The sequence below is a fragment of the Chroicocephalus ridibundus genome, chromosome 21, assembly GCF_963924245.1.
Source record: "Chroicocephalus ridibundus chromosome 21, bChrRid1.1, whole genome shotgun sequence".
Classification (NCBI taxonomy): domain Eukaryota; kingdom Metazoa; phylum Chordata; class Aves; order Charadriiformes; family Laridae; genus Chroicocephalus; species Chroicocephalus ridibundus.
Window position 1 is genome coordinate 4,834,586 of NC_086304.1, and position 15,649 is coordinate 4,850,234.

At 41.3% G+C, this 15,649-nt stretch overlaps 1 long non-coding RNA gene across 1 annotated transcript; it reads left to right on the forward strand.

Moving 5' to 3' along the window:
* The first annotated feature begins 9,387 nt into the window (after nucleotides 1-9,387).
* Nucleotides 9,388-13,760, forward strand: LOC134525844 (uncharacterized). The gene is made up of 3 exons (XR_010073861.1): nucleotides 9,388-9,494; nucleotides 10,051-10,188; nucleotides 12,212-13,760. It is a non-coding gene; the product is annotated as an uncharacterized LOC134525844 (long non-coding RNA).
* Nucleotides 13,761-15,649: the final 1,889 nt, after the last annotated feature.

A 15,649-nucleotide genomic window follows, 5' to 3' on the forward strand; every position in this document is an offset into this window, starting at 1 on the left:
TCTGACAGGCAAATGATTAAATCAGCCTGTCTATCCTTCTCCGGCCTCTCGGCTGTCCAGTAGCCATGATGCTTTGCCAATGAAATCGGACGTGGAGGAGACATCTGATCATGGGGGAGCTTTCCTTTGTACAGACACATATGCGAGTCCTTATACAGAAAAAAGAATTGGTTCTGGACTACTGAACATTGCAAAGTAGGAGGCTGACTAAGTCTTCTGTGACAAAAGAGTTAAACTTCCGTAAATTAAGTGTTTGTTTTCTGTCAGGCATGAAAATGTCACTCAGTGTCTTTTCTTTGCCAGGTCTGTAAGCATATATTTCCCAGTGTACATCAGATGCTCAGTCCACTCTGTCCCTGGATTTTGGCTCAAAGGCCGTATTTCCTCAGGATAGTAAACCTTTTCTACTGCTTTCTAATGGGCTTTCCTTGCTTTTGTATAATGTCTGGAGTTATGGCAATGGTTCTTGAAAACAAATTCAACTTTTAATGAGGAACTTAGGTAGCTGATGCAAAATTTCAAGCAGAATATTGAAAAATAAACTGTTTGTAAGAATATGAGTGAGTTTCACCTATAGAGTGCCATATGAGACCATTTAAATTCTGAACATAACTCCAGAACTAGACTTTGAATTGTGCTAGAGCAGGGAATTCCCCCTCCTGTGGAGATGCTGCAAAGGCAGAGAAGGAGCTCCTTTGAAAAACTAAATCTCTAGTCCCTCTCTATGTTAAGAGCAACTGACCCTTGAAAATGTAAATTAATTTAAGGCAGTTGCTGTAAGTTTAGAAATGATCAGCACAAGATGTGTATGTGTGAGGGTATACATGTAGAATACATGCAGAAAGAGGGCAACAGGATATAATTCATGTTTGGAAACTGAGACCTGGAGGGGGACAATTCCACTAATGAGTTGGACTTCTGACTTTTCCCTGTCATTCTCCCCTTATCTTACCCAGTGCAAGCCCACAAAAAAATTCTCCAGCTCTATGGCAAATGTAAGCCTTCTGGTATAAAAGACAAAAATTTGGAGTGTGCCAGTGAACGAGTGCAGGGCAGCGAAAGTACATTTCCACTGTCATGTTAACCCCTTGTCAACTCAGTTTACTTGGCATATATCTGTTGGAAATATACATCACTATATTTTAAATGCAAGGGGGGTTATTCTGTTTAAAAGTATAGACCGGTAAGTACTTCTATGCATTTCTTATAGATTAACAGAATAAAGACAACCGTGCTTTATTTAGAAGTTTATAGGATTAGAATCATAGAATCATAGAATTGTTGAGGTTGGAAGGGACCTTTAAGATCATCAAGTCCAACCTTTAGCCTACCCTGACAAGAGCCACTTCTAAACCATGTCCCTAAGTGCCCCATCTACCCTTTTTTTAAACACCTCCAGGGATGGTGAATCCACCACCTCCCTGGGCAGCCTATTCCAATGTTTAATAACCCTTTCAGTGAAAAAATGTTTCCTAATATCCAATCTAAACCTCCCCTGACGTAACTTGAACCCGTTTCCCCTCGTCCTATCACTTGTCACCAGGGAGAAGAGGTCAGCCCCCATCTCTCTACAACCTCCTTTCAGGTAGTTGTAGAGGGTGATAAGGTCTCCCCTCAGCCTCCTCTTCTCCAGGCTAAACAACCCCAGCTCCCTCAGTCGTTCCTCATAAGGTTTGTCCTCCAGACCCCTCACCAGCTTTGTAGCCCTTCTCTGGACACGCTCCAACACCTCAATGTCCCTCCCGTAGCGAGGGGCCCAAAACTGAACGCAGTACTCGAGGTGGGGCCTCACCAGTGCCGAGTACAAGGGGATGATCACTTCCCTAGTCTGGCTCACCACACTATTCCTGATACAGGCTAGGATGCTGTTGGCCTTCTTGGCCACCTGGGCACACTGCTGGCTCATATTCAGCCGACTGTCAACCAGCATCCCCAGGTCCTTTTCTGTTGAGCTGCTTTCAAGCCACTCTGCCCCATTCCTGTAGCGCTGCATGGGGTTGTTGTGACCCAAGTGCAGGACCCGGCATTTGGCCTTGTTGAACCTCATACCATTGGTCTCAGCCCATCGGTCCAACCTGTCCAGATCCCTCTGCAGAGCCAACCTACCCTCAAGCAGATCAACACGCCCGCCCAGTTTAGTGTCATCTGGGAACTTACTGAGGGTGCATTCGATCCCTTCATCCAGATCATTGATAAAGATATTAAAGAGAACTGGCCCCAGCACCGAGCCCTGGGGGACACCACTTGTGACTGGACACCAACTGGATTTAACTCCATTTACCACCACTCTCTGGGCACGGCCATCCAGCCAGTTTTTTACCCAGCAAAGAGTACACCTGTCCAGGCCATGAGCAGCCAGTTTCTCCAGGAGAATGCTGTGGGAAACAGTGTCAAAAGCTTTGCAAAAATCCAAGTAGATAACATCCACAGCTTTTCCCTCATCCACTAAGTGGGTCACCTTATCATAGAAGGATATTAGGTTTGATAGGTATGACCTGCCCTTCACAAACCCATGCTGACTGGGCCTGATCACCCTGTTCTCCTGCATGTGCCGTGTAATGGCACTGAGGAGGATCTGTTCCATGACCTTCCCAGGCACCGAGGTCAGACTGACTGGCCTGTAGTTCCCCGGATCCTCCTTCCGGCCCTTCTTGTGGATGGGTGTCACATTTGCTAACCTCCAGTCAGCTGGGACCTCCCCGGTTGTCCAGGACTGCTCATAAATGATACCAAGTGGCCTGGCGAGCACCTCCGCCAGCTCTTTCAATACCCTTGGGTGGATCCCGTCCAGCCCCATAGATTTGTGCACCTCCAGGTGCTGAAGCAGGTCCCTCACCATTTCCCTTTGGATTACGGGGGCTTCATTCTGCTCCCCATCCCTGTCTTCTAGTTCAGGGGTCTGGGTGCTCAGGGAACAACTGGTCCTACTGCTGAAGACTGAGGCAAAGACTTCATTAAGTACCTCAGCCTTTTCCTCATCCTTGGTCACTATGTTGCCGGCCCTATCTACTAGAGGACAGAGATAATCCTTAGTCCTCTTCTTATTGCTAATATATTTATAGAAACTTTTTTTGTTGTCCTTGACAACAGAAGCCAGGTTTAGCTCCAGCTGGGCTTTGGCCCTCCTGATTTTTTCCCTACATAGCTTCACTACCTCTTTGTAGTCGTCTTGAGTGGCCTGCCCTTCCTTCCAGAGGCCATAGATCCTCTTTTTTTCCCTAAGTAGCAACACTAGCTCCCTGTTTAGCCAGGCCGGCCTTTTTCCCCGACGGCTTGTCTTCTGGCACATGGAGACAGCCTGCTCCTGCGCCTTTAAGACTTCCTTCTTGAAAATCACCCAGGCTTCCTGGGCTCCTTTGCCCTGGAGGACTGCCTCCCAGGGGACTTTGTCAGCCAGGCTCCTGAAAAGCCCAAAGTCCGCCCTCCGGAAGTCCAAGGTAGCAGTTCTGCTGACCCCTCTCCTTGCTTCTCGCAGAATCGAAAACTCTATCATTTCATGGTCACTGTTCCCAAGACAGCCTCCAACCTTCACATCCCCCACAAGACCTTCCCTATTTACAAACAACAGATCCAGCAGGGCACCTTCCCTAGTTGGCTCTCTCACTAGCTGTGTCAGGAAGTTATCCTTATTAATCTTTTGATAGCTCAAAGCTCTATATCCCAGCCATGGAACTGATAATTTTCTATAGAAAATTTTGACAGGAAACCTTTCAAGTTGGTGACTTATTTTGCATGAATTTTTAGCTGCCTGAAATTTCACTTCAGTTGTGTCTCCTTATAGCTTGCAAATGTACCAAGTCTTAAGTCTGGAGTATTTAGCGACTGATGCATCGTGCTTCCTCCAGCCCACCAGTGCCTTCATTTTCTAGTGCATTGGCTAGTTTCATCTAACTTTTCACACTAAAAAGAGAACCCATTGAAAATGGTTTTGTTGTTTGTACCTAATTTCATCAGCCTTGATTCTTCTGTCTACCTTATTAACCTGATCAGGATATGGCAAATTTTTTCTCCTGTTTCATCTGAGGAGTTAACTACAAATACCAGTAAGGACAGTGTATTTATCTAGTTCAATCTTTCTCTGAAATCCTAAACCTCCAAAAAGATGAATCTATGAATCTATGTTATAACTCTCTTCTTGATTTCAGATCTTGGCATTTAAAATCAAAAAGAGCAGTACTATTAAGCAAGGCAATGGTTTCAAAGCTATTATGATAGCATCCATAATCCTGGGGCAGTTTCAGTTTGCTTACATTGGAAGCATTTTAGTATGCTGGGAGCTCTCATAAAACTCTTTAATTTGTGATTAATCATATCTAGAGCTACGTGAAGATCTACTAATTTCTCCAGAGGTGGGTAAGTAGTATACACACCTGTGTTTAGGCAGTATCATGAGTAAAGCACGTACATGAGGGAGAGACATTTTGAACTGTCATGACAATCTGAGAAAGACATCACCATCTTGGTCATATATGCTCTCAAAATAAAACAAACAAGCTTGAGAAATCATCTGTTTTTACTTAGGTGCCCAAACCTTAGACCTCTAAGCCTAAGCTAGGTTTCCTTGGTGCCTTAAACATCTACACGGGTAAATACGTGAGCAGAGTAATTCAGCTTATTCTAAGATACATCTCTAATATAAGCCTGATAAACCATCAACAGGAGGTGCCTCTTCTAATCCCTCAATTGGAAACGGAGCACAACATCACCCATGGCTTAGATGCCTAACTTAGAGCTGTCACAAATAAATGAAATAAACTTTACACCTATTGAACAGATTTATGAAAACTATTTTTTACATCTGGATGTCTGATACACAGTTACATCCTCCAAATCTAGGTCTTCAAAGGGTCTTCTGAAGATCAGGGGGGAATTCATATTTATTACGTTAGTCCTTGGGTGGTTTAAATTGACATCTACTAAAGTATAAGCTTTTAAATTTAGAACTGATAATGACATAAATTGTCATGGTGTTAGTGATCTGTCTGACATTCCTATTCAGAATCTTTTTGTCCTTTGGCTTATTTTTGAGAGAAAATACTGCCAAACTTCTCTTTCAACTTTTCCAGGAGGTAAGCTTTTCATCCCAAGAATGTTTTTGTGATATCAAAAGAATTTCCTTTCCAAGCTCAAGATAAACAGTTGACATCTTGAAAGTTTTTGGCACGATGATGATCATATTTGTGTTTGTTAGTTTGTTTGTGTCAATCAAAATATAGTGTTCCAATTGACTCTGAATAGTCTTCAGATATTAGTTCATTTTTAACACCTCTCTTGTTAGCTGAAATTATGAAGCTAAATATAATTTCAAACTGGGAAATTGGAATTTGTATTTTTATAAAAGAAATTGGATCACAAAATGTCAATACTGTGCCTTTTCAATGTTTCAATTTCAAGAAATTGTTATTTTTCTGAGAATATAGCATATCATCCCCAAAATACCCAACCAGTTTTACTATCTTGTTTTCCAGTACACAGGTGTGTGACATCCTATTCTGAGCTGGAGAAAATAAGAAAGCTCTGTCCTACTCCCCTGTCCTTGATGGTCCAAACAAAGGCTGTGTGATAGTAGCGGACTCTTTATGTGACATCAGGGTACCCTGCAAGGATGTACTGCCTGCTAATGAAGGACAGAAAGGGCAAGTAGAGAGGAAAACAATAATAAAAAGATCTTACTAGATGCAGAAATGGAATGACACAGCAGAAATGCACAGACATCAAGGATCTTATAATCATTCAGACAAAAGTTCATTACTTTCATAACTGCAGGTTGTTGCTTCTCCCATTCTTAAATAGGCAGACACACACAACAGACTTACTTAGAGGAGAGATAAATAAAGGATAAATCTCAACTCAGCTGGCTATGCTTCATTAGGTAGGCAAGGAGACAGACCGTCTTATGATGTCTCTGATTTCCTGAGATTTTTATAGGCGAAGACTACCTGGGAAGTAACACTGAGAGGGTGGTCGGTCACTGGGACAGGCTCCCCAGGGAAGAGATCATGGCACCAAGCCCGTCAGAGTTCAAGGAGTGCCTGGAAGACGCTCTTACTCATATGGTTTAGTTTTAGGTAGTCCTGCAAGGAGCAGGGAGTTGGACTCGATGATCTCTATGGGTCCCTTTCAACTCCATATATCCTATGATTCAGTGCATTGGAGGCATTGATAGCTGTGGATTGAAATATGGTCTCATGGATATCCAAGACAAACCTGGAGTGTGTTTTTCATGGCCTGGTGCTTGTACCTCACAGTACAATCTTAGGTTATCTAACAGCTTGGCCCTTAGAGAAAAATGAATTTGATCCCTTATATACTATCCTGTGGGAAGTTTACAAGAAAATTAGCAAAACAGTGATAAAGACCTTATAAATGAAGTTAGAGGTATGCAGAGGAGATAGACCAAGTTTAACTTTAGTGCATGCAATAAGACATTTTCTAGGGCAGAAATAATAGCGTTTAGGGAATAACTGCTATTGCATATACTGACAGAAAATGGATAAAGACCTGACAGGGAAAATATTCTATGAAGAGTCGTATCATCAATTGACTCTTAACAGTCAAAGTGAAGTTACGCAGTGTCTTTGCAGAGATGAGCAGGTGACATAAGCCTTGCAAAAACAGACCCCTACCCTAAAGCTAACTTGGTATATCAGGCTCAGATCTTATTTCAGGATGAGTATCATTCAGGGAAAAAAAATATCTTCAGAACACAAATATCACTTGCTAATATTTCACAGGGGAACAACGCCTTCTTTAGTTCAATAATCTGGGTAATTTCCTCCCTCCTATCTTCTTACAAATTTTAGAAGAGCAAAAACTGTAAATAACCTGGAAAACTCCCAAAACAAAAGAATGTCTGCAAAACTCCTTTCCTATTTATTTCCTGGCTTATGCGAATTTTGAGGTTTGTTAATCATTAGCAAAGGTTAAGTATGTTTTTGTTACTTAGCAACCGTGATTAGTTTTTAAAAGTTTTGTTTCAAATTTTATCATGTATTTATCCATGTTTTTCTCTGCTCCTTTTCTCCTCACTGGAATTCTAAACTCAAGAAAGTTTGAATGCAGCCAGCATCTTAACTCACAATCTTTGCACCTACCTGCTTGCAATAAACACGGAAAATAAGAACTAAAATGCAAACCTGAGCAAGAGAGCCGTTGCGATCTCATCTACATGAAGATCTATTCTTAGCTGGTTTTCAACTTGCACTGTGATGGCTTAAGCAGAGAAAATAACCTAGAGCAAATCACAAGGGTATTTTTAGTCTTTGTTTTATTTATTTTCCTTTTCAGTGTTTTGATTGTGGTGGAGCTTTGTGCTTTATCAATTTCAACCTAAAAATGGAAGCCTGAAATGAGTAGTATTTTCAAAATTAATTCTGAAAAGTGTGAGAAATTTGGGGATTAGTTAAAATGTTCCTCCTGCTGTGTTCAGCTTATGCTCATGTATATTTTAACTTCAGACGAATATTTAACGTAGTGCAATATGATCTGTAAAGCTTGTTCACCAAAAAGTTTACCTGTTTCTTCCAACCGTGTCAGTTACTGTAATAAAAGATGCTACTTGTCTCTAAAACCTTTGCTTTGCTTTTCTATTTTTCAATATTAAGCTGACATCCTAGCTTAGCTGAAATCAATGGGAACTTTCCTATCAGGTTTCCTGGGGTCAAGATTTTATTCTAAGTGAAAAAAACAACGTCAATCGTAAAAAAAAAGAAAACCATGCCCTGAAGATATGAAAAGCTAAAGTAGCCAGGTATCACAGCTGCTAAGCTCTCGTTTCTCCCTGAAAGCTGTGGAGCACAGCACGCACATGAACGGCAAACGGCCGAGGCCTCCAGCTGCCCAGGAGCTCTGCTCTGGGGAGGCGGTGGAGCAGAAGTTACCTGGAAGCTGGCAGTTCTCATTGTTTGCCCTTTTTAACATCAATGGTGTACAGCAACCATTGTGAATGCCATGTGGTTTTGCAAATGTAGTGAAACGGATGCTTGTTTGGGAATTTTTGCTGTGCTTGTAACGCACCTATTTCTCCTGATAGCAATGAGGTGAGCCTGAAGAAACACTGACAGCCAACGAATACGATTGCTTGATCACTTTGATATATGCCCTGGGTCTTGGTCCTTGCTGGAAAGTATTGTTCTAATTAGTGCGAAGATGAAATTTCAGACTTTCAGGCAGCCAACACAGAGGTGGAGTCCACTTATCAGGACAAAAAACCCAGCCTGTTTCAAAACCCTGTAGATATCTGGAAAGCTTTGGAGGCGTGAGTTTATATTCACAGGATGAAGAATATAAAGAGAGGTAGAATTAGAAGGACGGGGGAACTTTTCCCAAACACTTTTTTTTTCCCTCACTTTGGAAGACTTCTGTTCTCACTCAGTCTTCTATAAGCAGTATGGGCAACTGTCTGAGCTTGACGTCACAGGAAAAAATGGTGAAAATCAACAAATGTTGGTATAAACAGAGAAGAGTGTATGTCTTGGCCTCTATGCAAGGCATTCAAGATCCTAATTCTGGCCCTAACGATTGTGTCTTCAACCTTCCTGCTCTACAAATGGCTTCTAACTCTCCACCCCACCTTGGTTCGTAACAAATTTAATGTGATTATTTTTCAAAGGGAAAAATCCTAGATGAAGCTCAGTGCGCAGGCACAGAGAAGAATCATAGAATTGTCTAGGTTGGAAGGCACCTTTCAGATCACTGAGTCCGCGCAAGCTCATATCTGGAAGCAGCAGCCTCCAGAAAGGTGCTAGCATGGGGCAGCCAGCTTCCTTCCGCCTCCCAGCCACGGCACTTTCGGCAATAGCCCGCTGAGGTGCCACTAGTGTGCAAGCCTGCGTGCTTTGCAAAGACGTGTACGCCTCACCTGTGTGTTCCTGAAGACCAACTGCTGCCCCACGTCTCTTCTCAAAGCTTGGGAAGCTTCAGGCAGGCGTCCAGACTTCTCATTCCTCCCTGAACAGGACTTTACTTCCAGGAAAACGGAGAAATATCTAAGGGCTGGGGCATGTACATGGGAGGTTCTTGCTTAATTTCAGGAGTCTTCCACAGATATGTCCCCAGATGGGCACCAATCTGCAGCATAAGTCACTGGTTTGTCCGTCAATGTTTTTGTTCCAATAGTCATTTGCATGGTCTTTGGGTTATTCAGACCCAGAAAACTGGCTTCATACTTTTAATGTGCTCACGTTTTAGTTCTACACAAACAATAATGACATTTTCTAGATTTAATCACCAGATTAAGTGCATTTTCCAGAGTTTCCCAAATTTATTTTCTGAAAGAGCAACTGACATTTCCTTAAAAAAAAAATAAATAATAAAGGGGGAGGAGAAAAAACCATTCCTGAGCTGACAGAATGCAACAGTAGGAGGCAAGCATTCAGCTGGCACTTACTTACTTCCTGGCATGCAATTTTAATTAAGGAGTCAGCATGTCTGCTGCACAAGCCCACAGGAGGCAGTAACTAAAAATGACTGGGAAAACGTCCATGGGTAAAAAGGTAGGAGAAAGAAACAATGACACTGTATTTCAGGAAGCTAATTGAATATGTTCATCCCTACTTTTCTCTAGGTAAGACCTATTACCAAAGGAAAAGCAAGCACAAATTGCTGTACCACAGAATGCACAGGAATACCTATTTTGCAGTGTATAGTCAGAGATTCACTACCGATCCAAGATAATTCAAAGGCAGCATCTTTTTTTTTTTTTTTCCTTAGGTAGGTCTGCATTTGCACCAGGATTCAGATCTGTGTGATGAGGTTTTGTCTTTCTTTTTACGCTAGGGACATTACATTCACAGCAATTATGCCTTTCACCGAGCAGTTAAACTGCCCAGTGCACAAAAGCAGAAGTGGCCTGCTCAGGAGTCATGTTCTGAGATATCAATTCATGTTTTTAAACTGAATCCAGGCCAGAAGTCTTTGTTTCCTTAGACCATAGTTGTTGTGATTACCTAGCTAAGTAAGTCAGCAAGTAGATTGCTTTAAATAACTTTCAGTAATTTTTCACAAATATTTTTTTTCCTCCAATATAATGATTTTTTCTTCTTCTCACAGAGCCAATCGTCAGGACAGAGAGGCTGATTCATATCCTGTACTTTCAACAACTATTATTAATCATACAAATATCTTTCCAGAGAAGTACTGTGAAATCCTGCCTTGAAAGCTCGCCGTCGGCTCTTACTTTCTCCCCTGGTAAATATTCAAATGTAACACTAGGAATAGAAGGGAGGGAGCTAGTGCACCTGCCTTGTTTCATATCTATACACAACAGCCTGAAAGGGCTGGGACTAAAAATAATTTGTGAAAGAAAAGCAAATTAATATGATATGACTTGAAATTAGGGCTGTGGGTTCTGTGGAGGAAAGAACTGGTCAGCTCATCTCAGTCTTTCTGTCTTTCTGTCACTTTCACTTATTAAGAGCTCTTCGGCTAGCAGGTACATAATTTATGGTTACGGTTAAATAAATTGCTGGGCGAATGTTAGAGAAGTACAATGAAGTCAGATGACAGAATCAAAAAAACCTTTCAAACTTTTTTTTGTTTTTTAGAAGTGCCATTTAATGGGCTCATTATGGGTCGAAAAATTATTTCTGAGAGAATGTGACTTGGGATGAAACACTGAACGATCAGTCATGGCTTTCTCCCTCCTTCTGTTGAACTGCCTTTGTGAATTGGGATTGATGGGATAGTGTTTGGAGCAAGCTGGGACCGCGGTGTGAGTTGTGTGAGGCTGTACACAACTACGTCTGTTCTGTTTCTCCGCAGCCCTAGAGACCATATCAAAAAGATTCTAATGTCATTACTTAAGATTTTGATGTCTTGTTCACATGAACGAAATTCATGAGAAAGGTTTTTGTTTTTTTTTTTTTCCTTTTCTTTTTGTTTTAAGCTAACCTACAGTGAGAAATTTTCTTTTCCTTTTACTCAGCAGAGGAGAAAATATCCTTCATTTTTTTTTTTTTCTCATAACCCTGAGAAATCCGGACACTGACAGAATAGCCTGAAGATTTCTGTAATTTAAACCAACTGACAATGATCATTTCAGGAGCCATAGGCTCCCTGAAAATTGCCATAGTTTACTGACTGTCAGTTGCTTCTCCTACCTGTCTTAAACTACAAAATGCCCTAAAGGAATTGCAGAAAGGGACGAATAAAGACCTGGTAATAAGCTCTGTATCACTGCGCCATTGCCAGGAGAGTATTTGTAGCCAAAAACAATGGAGAAGGCAATAACCAATAGCTCTAGGGCTACTAAGTTTTGCTCCCAGACGACAGCCATGCCTGCTAGTATTGATGTGTCGGGGTCTGCACAGCCCGGCCGTGCTCTGCAACCTGCCAGCACCTTGGGGAATGTGGAGTTGATGACATTTCCCACCAGGTTTAACCAGCTGATGTTTCTTAGCTCCTTGTGATAAACATCTTGAGGCACTATTTTGAAGCAGGCTGAAGTTTTAACCGCTTTACTGTTAAACATCTTAGTCGAAGAATCCTCTTGCCAGTCTCTCCCTTGCCTGTGGATGGAGCCATTTCAGAGGGCTGAAGCTGTGCTCTAGGACAGCTGCTAAATCAAACGAATCTTCTTCTGGGGGCATCTCTCGCTCCCTCACAACAGGATAGGGACTCCAGGCAAGTGGATTAATTGAAACACCTATATTGTAGGTGGCTGAAATGTAGTGAGAAGAATTTCATGCAGAGAAAAACATCACTGCATTTCAATCCTAGACCTTTAAATATCTCAGCTCCTACTTCAGCCTGTACTTTTGCTCGGTGAACCTCAGATTTTTCTTTCTTTTGAACAGCAACTGGGGCTTTAAAGATGAATTATTTAGCTTGCACATGTAAAGAAGGGGACAACGACCAAAAGAGGCTACAAAAATGCTTTTAATAAACTCAGTTAAAAGCAATGTCATGCCTATAGTCTCTCTTTATCATTTTCTATGAAGACATGAAAAAGTTTTTTAGATGAAATAAAGGTGCCTTCAGGCAGTTTTAATTTGCAACGGAAGAGCCAATTCAACTGATCACGATATTGCAGACAGCATGGTTCCTGGCTCTACGGCAGGGATAATATTTTTATGTGGATGAGCTGTTCTTGATTAATTCCTTTGTGACAGAAAGCTCAGGTGGGCCTCTGTAGGCATCAGAGCATGGTTACACTGTGATTGTCTAAACGCTTGTTTACATAGATGCTCATTTATTTGCATTTAATTGATAGGAGCTCACGGACAATGCTTCCTTCTGTCGAGGGCTGCCAGAAGAAACCCAGGCCGCCTCAGACCGTGATGGGGACAGAGAAGAGGTCCTGTCCCCTCTCAGCTCCCAAGTGTTCCCCCCTGCTCTGCACACAGCGTGTGCATGGAGGAGAAAAACTGGGAAAGGGAGAAGAGCCCAGGTCTTGTGACAGCAGCAATGGGGAGAGGTGGATGAGAAAGAAAAGAAAATTCAAAGGATAGGAAGTGCATGAAACAAAAGCCAAGTGCTCTCTCCAGGGCAACGTTAGGAGCCTGCGGGAGCCTGGAAGCTGGAAGAGCACCAATTAAATGCATCACTGGTGATGGACATCCAGCAGGGCTTGGCGAAGAGTTCCCAATAGTCTGTGTGTATTGATTTTTTTTCTCTAGGGCATATCCACAATATTCACGAAATTGTAAGAGAGGTACTCCTTGGCAAACACTAGCGACCTTTTGGACTTTTCTAATGGAAAAGCAATTTGGACTCTAAAATTTATAAAATTTAAAGTGAATGTGTAAGAGCTATTTGTTTCTCTTCCAAATTTAGTGACACCCTTATCTCCAGTTTGACTCTTCTAGAATCCGTTTTTGAGGATATTCCAGGATTTTACACAAACTCCCCTGCTTATTTCAAATTCTTTTCCCAAACTCCCTACCATATTTTTGGGGTGTATAGCAGCAACTCATATCTGCCTCTGGACCTAGGTCATAAAATATTTAAATATTAATTCAGGTTATTTTTAGTTTAGTGTATTGTTTGTACAAAGTGTGTGAGCAGCCCAGAGGCTGACCAAGAACAGCAAAAAAATCAAAACACACATGAGGGACGGGGAGTAAAACAAATGGGAAAACAGGAGAATAATTGCCTCTGCCCATCATTTAACAGTTTTCAGATAAGTTTTGAAAAAAATATTAACTCATTTCCCCCCTTACTTACGTAGCTACAGTCTCTGTGATTGTGAGGAAAGCAAAAACAGCTGAGTGAGATGGTCTTGGATCTTAAAAACATCATCACTGCTACTGAAAGAGAGTATCTCTTATTACAGGTACTTAGGCTTGGTTTTTTTAAAGCATTCATGCTGTCAGGCAGCTGGATCCCCTACAGGACAGGTGGAATTTAAAGGAGCAAATGTGATCTTCAGAGTATATGTATTCGTAATAACTAGAAAGGAAAACACTTGGGTACGTTCGCAAATATGACGAACAGATTAAGATACTCTTGGGTATATTCAGTTTGTGTTATCTGTAAATTTTAACTGTACAACTGCAGCATTAAAAGCTCAATGGACTTTATCTTGCCTGGTATCATTGGCTGCTATCCAGTAAAGCACTTACACATTGCTTTGTTTTAAGGGCACCATGCCCTGGTTTCAAGCCAGAGTACCCAGCAGCATATTGGAACCAACCAGTGATAAGCAGTCTGACAAGCTCTGCAACAAATACTGTCCTGCTGCTTCTTAAAGACACCTATATGCAGTTGATTCAAAAATGCTATTTTACCAAAATGTAGTGAAGATACACCTAGATTATTCTTTTTTTCCCCTTTTTTTTTGTCAGTGCTAAACACAGTTAGCAGAATTGTTGCTCTCTCTGCAGTCTAACATCCAGACAAATAATAATTCGCTTTTGAATACGTATTTGATAAAGAGAACAGAATAAAAAAGGAGTGCTAATGTGCATTTCTGTGATGGCAATATTTTGTTGCTGCTGTTGCTGAAATATAGCCGTAGCTTGTTAGATTTGGATTCCCAGAGATTCTGTCTGTGAATATATGCTTAGTTCTTCCACCCTCTTACGAACATGTTATTAGATTTTCACATCTGTCATTTGCTTACCATAATTGCCAGCAGTTGTTGTTTCTTCCCCCCACTTTTTTTGAAGTAAAAGGATACTTTTCTCATTCAGCTTCAACCCAAATGACTAGAATAACAACAAAAATGCACCCTCCCACAGCATTTTAATTTATTTCCAGCAAAACTCATGGTTTAGAATATCTTCCTTTAGGTGAACACAGAACAATGAAAGAGCCACGCTCTTTCCAACCACCATCCAACCCATGGATGATAAGGGTTGTTAGTGTTACATGTGTTAAAGGGTAAACTCCTATCTCCAGCATCTCTAAGGGAAGACAAGACAGTTTTTTTGGTCAAAAGTCACCTTTTGGCTTTAAGTTTTATAAGTCACATTAATAGTATTTCCATACAGTGTCTGACCATATAGCACAATCTTAAGTTCTCGTAGAGCAGTAATTCTTCCTATAGTACAAAGACACTAGTTTGCCACAAAATGGGACTATTCATTTAAACTATGTTCTGTGAATAAATGGTATTTATTCAGAAAACTCTGTCTTAGTTGGCCACCTGTGAGAGACCCTTTCAGATGGTTGTTTTTACAGTGTCCAAGTTCTCTTGGTACTATATCTTCAAGGGATGTTTCAAGAAGAGAAGACAGTGTCTTAAATAAGTCATAACTTTTTTGATCTCCACATGCTAGCACTCCTGTCTGTGTGTGGGATTTGCCCCAATACCAGTTGGTGTGGTTGTGGGTCACATCAAAAGAAAAGCAATGATGACTGACCAAACAGTTATTGCGGGTGTTGGAAATTTGGGATTTATTGACTGTGTGGCATTTTTGCATAATGAAACATCCCTACTGTTTTGTGGGCATTTGAACAAGATTAGCTGAACCCTAATCCAGTCTCCTGAGGCATCTCTAAACAATTGCCTTTTCTTTTGTGCATGTGCTTGAGCCTTTCTTTCAGGATAAAAGAATTGTGACAATACAGAGGAAAGAACTGTTTTTATAAAATGTGGCTGGAAACTGAACTAGCTAGGAAAGCCAGCCAGCCAGCAGGGAAGCTTGCAACATTCCTTGGTTTAGGTGCTGAAAGGGATTTGTGGTTTTCTTTATCCAGCAGCTTCAAAACATGAGGTCTAGGGATCATGTCTGGTCCCACTGGGCTCTACTGTCTCAAGAGGAGGCTGTCTCACCTACGGCTAGTTCTCAGTCTGTTAACCTTAGTAGAACAGTTAACCTTAGTTGACTTTGCCATCACTAAACCTGGGTAATATGCAATATTACCACATTATCCTCAACATAAGTGTCACCTGAGTTACCTTAAGACAATCCAAGTACCGCTTTCCTTCCTTTTTTTTTGGAGCAGAATGATAATCGATACAACTCTCAGTTACCAGCAGGTGGTACATTATATTTCTTTACAGCCCCCTTCATGTCACTGTGTACGTATGGATTGGATAAGCAACTTCATATAAATCAGTCTTATGATCAAGTGGTCTAAAGACAATTTAAATGATTTCATCCTCAAGTTGGTTGCATTTTGCTAAAGCTGGAAAGTGGTATGATGTACTGAATTGTATTATCCTGACAGGGGAGGATTTTTATTTTATGTATACATTTAACAA